The sequence below is a fragment of the Canis lupus genome, chromosome 26 (genome assembly GCF_003254725.2).
Source record: "Canis lupus dingo isolate Sandy chromosome 26, ASM325472v2, whole genome shotgun sequence".
Lineage (NCBI taxonomy): Eukaryota > Metazoa > Chordata > Mammalia > Carnivora > Canidae > Canis > Canis lupus.
Window position 1 is genome coordinate 36,756,280 of NC_064268.1, and position 11,488 is coordinate 36,767,767.

Genomic DNA, 11,488 nt, shown 5'->3' on the forward strand with positions numbered 1-11,488 from the left:
CAGTTGTGTGTTTCTGTGTGAGCCGAACTCTGGATTTTCTGTCCTGTTCCATTTTTCTACATTCCTATTCCTCTGCCAATATTATACAGTCTACTACAGTAGCTATATAATAAGACTTAAAACTGGGTAGACTGGTTCCTTTTACTTTATTCTTCCTTTTCAAATTGTTTTAGCTATTCTATTTTCTTTGCTCTTCCATCTAAATGTTAGAATAATGTTGTTCATACATATCTATAAAAAATCTTACTGGGATTTTGATAGGAATTGCATTAAAACTGTATATTAGGGCAGCCTGGGTGGCTCAGCAGTTTAGCGCCGCCCTCAGCCCATGATCCTGGAGACCCAGGATCGAGTCCCACATCGGTCTCCCTGCATGGAGCCTGCTTCTCCCTCTGCTTGTGTCTCTGCCTCTCTCTCTCTCTCTCTCTCTCTCTCTCTCTCATGAATAAGTAAATAAGATCTTAAAAAAAACTATATATTAATTTGGGAGAATTGACATCTTTACTATATTGGATTTTCCAATCTGTGAACTCACTCCATTTATTTAGATCTTCTTTCATTAGCATATTTTCAGCTTACAAGTCCAGTAAATGTTTTATATAGAGATTTTTACATCTAAGTATTCTCCTTTTTTTGAATGATTACAAAGAATATTACATGTTTAATTTCAGTGGCCATATGCTCATCGCTAATACATAGAAATACAACTGATATTTGTATGTCCATCTGGTATGCTGCTTTTTTTTTGAAGTCTCTTATTAGCAATAGGAGTTTTTTAGTAGATTTGTTGGGATTTTCTATGTAGACAATCATGTAATCTATAAATAGGGATCATTTTATTTCTTCCTTTCTCATCTATATGCTTTTCTTTTTCTTGTCTTATTGCATTGGCTAGAACTTCAAGTAAATATGGTGAGAGTGGACACCCTTACCCAGATCCTGATCTCACCATCAAGCATAATGTGAACTGTAGGATTTTGGTAGTTGCACTTTATCAAATTGTGGAAATTCCCTTCTATTCCTATCTTTCTGGTAGTTTTTTTCTTAAATCATAACATGGTTATTGAATTTTGTCAAAATTTTCCTGTATCCATTGATTAATGTGATTGCTTTGTTTTTCTCTTTATCCTATTAATATGGTAAATTACATAGTCTAATTTTCAAATTTTTAAACCAGCCTTGTATCACTGGAATAAACCCCACTTGGTCATGGTATGTAATTATCATATATGTTGCTGAATTCTATTTGTCCCTTTTCTGTTTGTTTGTTTGTTTGGCTAAAGATAGTAAGGGCTTTATTTCATGGGGTCTTTGTCTTGGCTCACTGGCATTTCTAGGATGTTAGCTCCTTCATCTCTAGGTCTGGAATATATGGGGCAAACAGATAAGCCAGGTAACCCAGTACCTTGTCATGTCTTGGGTCCTGATGTCCCTAGGGTCTACCTTCTTCTTCCATCCTTCAGAAGCTAATGTTTATTTTATATGTGATTTCCAGGATTTTTATGACAGGAATAGGAAAAAGTAAGTCTATTCCATCTTTCCCCAAATAGAAGTTCAGTTTTTAAGAGGTCTCTCTGAGCCTTGATATCCCCCAACCTGGAGGTGGTCATTTTTCACCATTTCATGTCCTTGCTTTGCTGTTTATCATCTCTCATTCATAAACATCCATTGATCCTCTACATGCTGGACATAATCCAAGACATGATCCTCGTTGCCAAGTTAGACCGCATCTTGGGGCGCCTGGGTGGTTCAGTCAGTTAGGCATCTGCCTTCGGCTCAGGTCATGATCCTGGAGTTCTGGGATTGAGCCACACATTGGGCCCCTTGCTCAGCAGGGAGTGTGCTTCTCCCTTGGCCCCTCACCCCTCTCTCGCCCTCTCTCTCAAATAAATAAGTAAAATCTTAAAAAAGTTAGACTACATTTTACCCACCTCTGACCCCCAAGATCTAGATCTGTTACACATTGTCCAAGCTCTTACAAAATGTCTAATGAAAGAAAGAAAGACTACTGAACAACTAGGTAATATAATGTAGAATCATGTGTGTAGAAGTTTTATCATCTTGGAAAAAAAAAATTATTGGCCTTAAATATTTGCTTTCCTGCATTAAAACAGTACATTTAATGCACAATGTTCATTGCTCCAAACTTGCCAAAACCAAAAACGATCCTTATCCTTAGCCATGAGTGACCCTATGAGCAATCAGTGTTTTTGCAAAGCATGGTCTGCCAATCATCTGTATGAGAAGCATCTGGAAACTGATTTAGGAATAAGGATATTTGGTCTGAAATCGTTAGATAATGAATAACTGTTTTAACCAAGGGCAGGCTGTGAGTGAAATTGAGCCACAGGTCAAAAGGGTGCTGAGAGAGAGGCCCTGATGCGGCAGTGAAGACTACTGGGGGCCCCTGCCTCACCTCAGAAAGAATGCTCAGGACTGGAGGCACAGAAGGGTGGGCAAGGTACAGCCTCACTGGAGAAAACAGCTGAAATTTCCAGTCGGGGAGACCCTAGGGAGGAACACCTCCAACAAGGGTGGGTTGTTCTTTTTCAATATTTTATTTATTTATTCATGATAGAGAGAGAGAGAGAGGCAGAGGGAGGAGCAGGCTCCATGCAGGGAGCCCGACGTGGGACTCGATCCCGGGCCTCCCGGATCGCACCCTGGGCCGAAGGTGGTGCTAAACCGCTGAGCCACCCGGGGATCCCAGGGCGGGTGTTAACAACGGAGAGAACAGCTTCCGCCACGCGAGCGGCCTGAAGGAACCTGCGATGATGTGCCCACGGCCCCCACGCGGCAAGAATCCCGTGTTGGCGTCTGCGTGACAGACCTTGGACGTTCAGGCCAAGAAAACTGTTCACCGCAAACCCATCCCCGATGGCCCGTGTCCTGTGGGGAGGCGCAGCCGGCCGCTCCCGGGCTGCCCCCCCCCCCCCCCCCCGCCCCGGCCGCGGACCCCCGACGCGCAGCAAGAGGACGAGCCCGTGGTGTTAAGCGAGGCTCCTCCCGGCGTAACCCCGGCGGCCTCCGCAGCGCCCGCGGGACACTGGCACCGGCCCGGTCGGAGGCGGAGAGCACCGCGGCGGGCTCGGCTGCACGGGGGCCCCGAGGGCGCGGACCGAGGAGGCCCCGGCACCAGGGCTCCAGGGGCGTCGCCAGCCCCGCCGCCGCCGCCGCCGCCGGAAATGAAGCTTCGCGCCTTTACGTTCACCAGCTCAGCGGCGTCCCGCCACCCTGAGGGGGCAAAGCATCCGAGGCCCGGCCTAGTCCAGGCCCAGGAAACCACACCCGGGGCGGGGGGCGGGGGGGCCCGGGCATCGGCTTCAGGCCCCCGCGGCCCAGGCCCGGGCAGCCTTGACCCGGGGGCCGCTGGGGTCCGCTGGAGCAGCGCGGGGCCTTGTCCGTGGACTCTCGACCGTCGGGACCCTGAGGGAGCCTCGGGGGAGCCTCTCGGCTGCCGGCGTCCTGGTCGGGGTCACCGGGGTTGTGAGGAGACACTGCGGCCCGGCCTCCGAGGCGCCGTCCCCGGTGAGGAGCCTGTCCCCTGAGGCGCCATCCCCATCCCCGGGTGACGAGCCTGTCCTCCGAGGGGCCGTACCTGTGTGAGGAGCCTGTCCCCTGAGGCGCCCTCCTGAGGTGAGGAGCCCGGCCTCCGAGTCGTCGTCGTCCCTGTGTGAGGAGCCCGGCCTCTGAGGCGCCGTCCCTGTGTGCCGAGCCTGTCCTCCGAGGCGCCGTCCTGAGGTGAGGAGCCAGTCCCCTGAGGCGCCGTCCGCGGTGAGGGCCTGTCCCGGGGAGGAGGTGAAGCGCGGTGGTCGTGGCCGAGGAGCCCTGTGGAGGGGGGGGGGCCCTTCAGGACTCTGCCCCCCGGCGCGGGTGCAGCTGCAGACGCCGTTTATCTTCTGGCGACGCGGGAGGCTCGGAGGAAGCGCCTTGGCCCGCGCGGAGCCGGCCGAAGCCTGCAGCTGCGGCGTGTGGGGAGCCGCGAGGCGCCCGGCTCCGGGTCGAGGCCCCACCGCGGAGTCCAACAGCCCTTGTGAAGGAGCCGGGGCTGGCGCGGGCGGTTTCGCTCTCCACGGCCCGGGCTGCTGGAACACGCTTTGTCCCGCGGGGCTTTTGATCTTTGCCGAGCCGCGAACACTCTTTCTACAACCCCTGAAAATCATTTTATTTTATTTTTTATTTATTTTTATTTTCTTTTTTCTTTTTTAATTCATGAGAGACCCAGAGAGAGAGAGAGAGGCAGAGACCCGGGCAGAGGGAGAAGCAGGCTCCACGCAGGGAGCCCGACGCGGGGCTCGATCCCGGGACTCCAGGGTCATGACCCGAGCCGAAGGCAGCGCTAAACCGCCGAGCCCCCTCCCCCCCCCCCGGGCTGCCCTGAAAACCATCTTAAACCCCGTTCCCTCCAGTTCCCTCCCCCAGGGGAGCGCTCCCGGACCGGACCGCGGAGGCCGAAGCCGAGAGCCCCCAGGCGGCCGGCGCCGCTTCCCCGTGGAGCCCTCACACGCGAGCAGGAGCGGAGCGAAGCTGCGCCGTGACCCCTCCCCCCACCCCGTCTCACCCCCCTGCGCTCCGCCCCCACATCTCCCCGCCCCGGTCCCCCCCCCCCTGTGTCCCCCCGCCCCTCCGCCCGCGCGCTGGTGGCCCCTCCGCAGCCGCACCTTGGGCGGGGACGCGTCGGCCTGGTCGTCGCTCTCCAAGGCCGCGCTCCTCCGGGGAGGAGCCCCCGCCCAGGACACCTCCCAAGGCTTAGCTTGATTACTCCTGAAGCCTGGGAGGCGGCGGTGCTGGTGGTCAAGCAGGAGGAGCCAGACCCCAAGGGAAGTGAGGCTGCACCCACGGCCGGGCGGGGGCCCCCGGAGTTCCTGGGGGACAGAAAGCACCCGCCACAAGTACGCAGGTCTTGAAGACAAATAAGGAAGTTACGAGAAATTATAATACACCTTATTATACAAATGCCCTGTTGTGCCAAAGGGAAGAGCAACGAACTGGGAAAATTAAAAGAACCCGGAAACAAGAACAGACCGGTGTAGACGTTAAAGGAAAAGGGAAGACACTACTCTGGCTCCCGCCGGCTTGCAGGCCCAGGAGCCCGGCTCTGGGAGCTCAGAGGGCAGCGGCCCAACCGGGTTGACCCGGACAGGATTCCACGGGGCTGAGGCCCAGAGGACAGCTCACGGGAGGCAGGTCCACCTGACGTTCGGTTCCTGCACACCTTTGATGTCACGCAGACCCAGGACGAAGTGGGCTGCAGGGTTGTATTGTTTTCACTTGCAGAGAATGCCATCTTGGGGGCGCCTGGGGGCCCAGCGGGTGAGCGTCTGCCTTGGGGGCAGGCCGTGACCCCGGGGTCCCAGGATGGAGTCCTGCACCAGGCTCTCAGCAGGCAGCCTGCTTCTCCCTCGGACTGGGTCTCTGCTTCTCTCTGTGTGTCTCTCAGGAATAAATGAAATCTTAAAAAAAAAAAGAAAGAAAGAAAGAGAAAGAAAGAAAGAAAGAAAGAAAGAAAGAAAGAAAGAAAGAAAGAAAGAAAGAAAGAAAGAAAGAAAGAAAAGAAAAAGAAAAAGAAAAAGAAAGAAAGCCAGCCATCCAGAAGGAACTGGAGCTGTGCCCCCGAGGCAGGGGTGTCGGCCCACCGCTCAGGGCCTGGATTCTGAGCGGCCTGGGGCTGTCTGGGGAAGCCTGCAACCCGAGGGTCTAACACCTCCCGACGCCTGGACGCCTGCCGCCCGTCCCTAATTCCATGCCGTCCTCCTAGCGGCCCCGGGATGGGATGCAGCCCGGGCTCTCCCCTCCCTTCCCCCCAGCAAGAGCCACGAGCTGCTTCCGAGGCCCCAGCTGGCTGCCCTCCCTCCTTCGGACCGGCCGGCGCCCCTCCCGGGTCTGCTTGCTGCCCACGGGGTGGGGGTGGGAGTGGCAGGAGCCGTCCCGAAGCCCAGGAAGGGCGGGCCCCCTCCTGGTCTCGCACCCCGATGCCCGCGCAGACCTGTGCACACTCGGGCCACCCCCAGTTGGGTCCCCAGCCTGCGGCCTCCGCGGCCCTGGCACCTGGGGCGGTACCGGGGCCCAGCCTCTGGCCGCCCGCCTGCCCGGGCCCCCGGGGTGCTCTCAACGCCCCCCCTCCCTCTCCCCTAGATCTCCCGCCTTTCCTGTGGCTGCTGCTTTAGGTAAAGTGATCCCGCGGGGCGTCAGCGGCTGCTCACAACCAGGCTCATTACCAGCTCCCCGGAGAGCCGGGAGGCAGGTGCAGTCCCGGGGGCGACTCCCGCGGGCATCCCACGGGCGCAGTTTGGGTACTCGCCAGCCCCACTGCAGGCTGCAAACGGCACCCGACAGCTCCCTCACCCGGGACCCTCGGCAGTTGGCAACGCGGTGGGTGCCGCTGGCCCGAGGTCCGGCTGTACGGGGCCTGGCGGCGGCCTCAGCCTCAGGAGGGACCAGAGGCGGGGAGGCCCCAGGGAGGCGGGGGTGGGGGGGCGGGCTGGGTGGTTAGGGCAGGATCGCAGCCCTCATGCAACCGGTTCGAAGCTCGAAGGCTTTGGGCAAAGTACTTCTCCAAGCCTCAGTTTTCTCATCAGTGAAGTGGGGGTAACGAGCGGGCTTTGGGGAGAATGAAATGAAGTCAGCACAGTACTGGGCACTTGGCGCTGAAATGCCTGGAGGCATCCTCATTCCCACGGAGACCCCGTCCACCTGCAACACCCCGGTCTGGCAGTGGCCGCGCCGGGAGCTCGGCCGGAAGATGGGAGAGGACGGGCAGCCGCTCGCAGGGGGCTCTGGGCCTCCACGGCTGCCAGACGTGTCCCACGAGCGCCACAGCGACGGTGTTTTGAAACTATCCTTCTCTCTTCTAGTGACAAATGGAGTTCCCTGCAGCGCCTGAGCAGGAGAGCCCAGGAAACCCTTCCCCGGGGCCGACGGGATCCGACGCACACCTTCCCGCTTGGCAGCACAGGGAACAGTGATGAGTCTAACTGGAAGCCACTTCTGGCCCAGCGGGCTGCACGCTAACTCACGGAGGGCCAAGGTCAAGCCCGGGGCCTGTGCTCTCCCGGCCACACGCTGGCAGAGGGGAGAAGGACAGAGACAAAGGGGACATGTGCCCAGGCCTTCCCAGGACTCTGACAGCGGCTGCTGTGCAGGAGGCCGACAGCACCCCGGGACCCCCGCCCCGGCAGGATGGGGGGCAGGGCGACGCAGAGGGAGGCCACGGCAGGGCTCAGGAGGCTCCCGTGGGAGACCAGGCAGGTTACGGGACCCCCGGCCCCGGGCCTGGCCCAGCAGGGCCTCTGTGGGTGGGATGAGGACCCCAACGTCGAGGCGGAAGGGCAGGTCCCTATTCCAAGGGCCACAGGGAGGGCCTGGCTCCTCGGTGGGCCTGCAGCCCCAGCAGGTGTAAGTGGAGGGATTCGTGGGGGAGCGAAGGAGCCACAGGGTGCTTGGGGAAGTGCATTGCAGGGCATAGGGCACTTGGCTGCAGCAGCTGCCCTGAGGCAGGGGGCAGGACCTCCAGAGGTCAAGGCCCCACTCTCTGGTCACTGTGGGGTCCACCTGCCCAGATGCCACGCTGGCAGAGGAGGGCAGACATGGGCCTGGAGGGAGCGGGAAGGATGGTTCATGGACCCTGATGGGAGATCATTGGTTGCCCCGAAGAGAAGTCTGGGCCTTTGCCTGAGAAGTACCATGTGGAAAGTCCTGGAAGGTCCTCCTGGTAAGCGTGTCTCTGTGCATCTGGGAGCCCTAGCATTGTCTCCTCTCACAATGGGCCTCGGCCTCTGGAGTCGCTGGAAGCCAAGCGCAGGCCCGGGTCAGGCCCATCTCCGGGGCAGAGGGAGCTAAACCCACCTGCGGGCTGTCCTGCGGGGTTGCTGGCAGGAGGGAGCACGGTCAGATCCTCAACCCAGAGAAGGTGCTGGAATCCCGGGGCTCGGGTCGCGGGGGCACTCTGCCCCGGTGTTGCTTGCTGCCCCTGGGCCACCTTGATCTGCAGCCTTTTGCTGTAACAAATAGTCATTGTGAGTAAAGGAGCGTTCAGCGAGTTCCGTGCCTCTTGCGGTGAACGATGGAAACTGGCGCAGGTCTTGGGGACCCCCAACCTCTGCAAACCCCACGAGACAGAGTACCTGGCAGGGCCAACGTGGGAGACTTTATCCGTCAGAGAAGACGAAGAAGCCTCACGGCCTTCTCACCTTTGAGGCACAGTCTGTGAAGACGTGTACCTACTGCCCAGCCGGTAAGGGCTCCTCAGGACTCCAAGTGAGGCGTGGGTGCCGAGCCTTCCCTTGGGGTCGGGAGGAGGGCAGGGCACTGCCTTCAAACACTGTGCAGCTGTCATGGGAGGAAGGAGCTAGAATCGGGTTGTGTGGCTGGAGTGCCCTTCAGGGTCTGCTCCCTCCCGCCGGGAGGACGGCGAGTGGTGAGCCCCTATACGGGAGCGTGACTCTCTCACCTCGTCTGCACATGTGAACTTTTTTGAAATTTAGAAAACAAAAACAGAGGAAAAAAAACCTGGAAACTACTTGGTGACAAAAATCTTCCATCATTGTAGAAAGAAACACAAGGGTTTTGGGTTTTGTTTTCTTAACACGTTGAGATTAGACTAAAGGGCCACGGACACTCCACCCGGTGAATACCTGTGGCCGGGCTCGCATTTCGCCATTCCCGAAGCATCCGGGTACTTAGCCCTTTTGTCTTTAGTAATTGCTGTGGATTGGACTGTGTCTCCCCCAAACTGGCATGTGGAAGCCCTAATGCCCAAGGGGACTATATTTGAAGATAGGGCATTTGGGGGTAGTAAGGTTAAATGAGGTTGTAATTGGAGAGGATTGGTAGCTCGTAAGGGGAGGATGAGAGAGAAATTTCTTTTCTTTTTTTTTAAGAGAGCAAGAACTGAGAGGGAGGGGCAGAGGAGGAGAGAGAGAGAGAACCCCAAGCGGCCTCCACACGGAGGCCCACATAGGGCTCCATCTCACGACCCTGTGATTGTGACCAGAGCGGGAATCAAGAATTGGATGCTTAACCAACTGCGCCACCCAGGCCCTGAGAGGGGAGGATTCTGCGTGCCTCCCCCGGTGAGGACGCGGTGAGAGAGCAGCGGGTCAGAAGCCAGGAAGGGGCTCCTGCCTGCAGCCAAACCCCGGCTCCGCTCAGCCGGAATCCTACCTAAAGCCCCCCAGGCTATGGTAGTTGGCTGCGGGCTCGTGGCCTAAGACACCGACCTTTTAGTGATTATTTCCTGACTTATTTCCTGCCTGTGTAGTGTTATCCCTTTTATTATATATGGCACACATAGGTATACATATAAAATAAGGCATAGAAAATATCGACACTTTATCAGATAATGCATAACACACGTATGTAATAGAGGTAGACAAAACAGATACTGTTTGGTGCGCCACCTTGTCAGCACACAGGCCAGAGCAGGTGACAGTGACAGCGAGTACTACGGGGCTGACTCCAAAGCCTCTTCTAGGAGGAAACAGCGAGAGAAAATCAAGTTCCTTGTAGATAACAAGGCACCTGCGAAGTAAGAATGACCCAGGCGGGCTTCCCCCATTGATGAAACCAAGACAGGGGTCTGCTGCGCACACCAGGTTCTTTCTGTGTATTAACATCTGAGGACGCAGCGTTGGGATTTTACTATGACAGAAACTCCATCAGCTCAGAACTGTAAACAGCAGAGACTGCATCCCAGGAATGAATGACTTCTCGGCTCTCTACCGGAGCAGCACCATCTGCTGGACTGGCTCAAAATACAAATTTTCCAGCCTTGAAGGTACTGAGGAAAGCCAAGGACTCCTCCCCTCTAGCTGCCCCTTCTTTGGACCCTAACCTCCCTTTTCTTGTTTCCTGACGTTGGCTGACACTTCCTTCCTGTGCTCATAAATATAGGCGTCCTATTTATATTTTGTGATTGCGTGGGGTTTCCTGGAGATCCGTTGCCCCCTATGCAATGGACGTCATGGAGAATGAATGTGGGGAAGGTTTCCTGCTAGCGGGGAAGGTTTAATGAGAGAGTTCGTCTGCAATTTTGCAAAGTGATGCCTAGGAAAGGGGAATGAATTCATATGTATGGTGCTCCCTAAGCTCAGTCGTTTCCCCAAAAGTATCGGGTGGTGCGTGTGTGTGTGTGTGTGTGTGTGTGTGTCAATGCCATCTAACTTGACTGAATTCCTGTCTCTACATCTAACCACTGACCAGACCTGGAGACTCCAGGTCTTTCTCCTCCTCCTAGCTCAGCCTATCCCCTCTGTCTCTCCAGACTGGGAGATGGACCCGACCCCAGCCGGAGGACTTGAGCGAGCCCCACACTCCATACTAAATCCACTCTACTTCCACCGCACCTTGGCTGGGGTCTAGCCCATGGCCTTCTGCCTGTGGCTGGGAGCACCCCCCAGAACCCTCTCCAGTCCCCATACTGATTTGAGCCTGGTCCCCCTCGGCCTGCACGTCTCTCTGGATTATCCACCCAGATCCTCTGTTTCTCTGTCCTCGTGGGGACAAGGATCTGAAGGAAGCCACGTGGGGCTCGTGGACAGATGGCTGAGAATCGGTCAGGGAGGACGGAGACCAGCACACGCAGTGCTGAGGTCCCCGGGGAGCCAGCTCTGAGACCCAGGTCAGGGGGTGGGAGGGCAGAGAGATCCGAGGGCGCCTGGAGGCTCCGTGGGTGAAGCGTCTGCCTTCAGCTCGGGTCATGATCTCAGGGTCCTGGGATCGAGCCCCATGTGGGACTCCCTGCTCAGGGGGGAGCCTGCTTCTCCATCTGCCCCCTCCCCCTGCACGGGCGCGCTCTCTCTCAGATAAATAAAATCTTGAGAGAGTCTGAGTGCCATTCAGTCCCAAATAAAGCCTCAGCTGGTCTTGCGGGGTGCGGTGGGGGTTGAGGATGGGATGAGCCCTCAGTAGTGACCTGACAGTGGGACGGGGCGGGGACCGGGCGGGAGGGCCGCCCCTTCACGCCCCTGGTCCCTTCGGCCACCGAATGCGGGCCCAGCGGGCGTGGCCTCGGGCGGGGGCGGGGCCCGGGGTAGGCGGGGGCGGGGCCCAGGACGGGGGCGGGGCCTCGGGCGGGGGCGGGGCCTCCGGCTCCGGTGGGCTCCCACAGCGCTCCCTGCTGCGGGGACTGGAGTCCTGCACACGCCGTGTGTTCTGCAGGGGAGGTGTGCGCAGGGCACGCCCGCGTCCCCCACTCCTGCCTCCTCCTCCCCCATTGTCTGTCCAGCAGACGACGCTTCGTCTCACCGCCCGCGGAAGTCGCTCTGAGCCCCTGGTCCAAACCCCTAATGTGCGGAGAAGCTGGAGAGTGCAGGGCCGCAGAGGGGGTCGTGGCGGGGAGGAAGTGCAGGCCCGGCAGGGGTGAGGGGGACTCAGAGCACCCGCCCCGCAGGAGAAGCCGGGTGCCCAGCGGGAGCTGGAGCTGGGACCTCACGGGGACGGAGCAGGGACGGGGCAGGGACGGGCCGGGACAGTCCAGGGACAGAGCAGG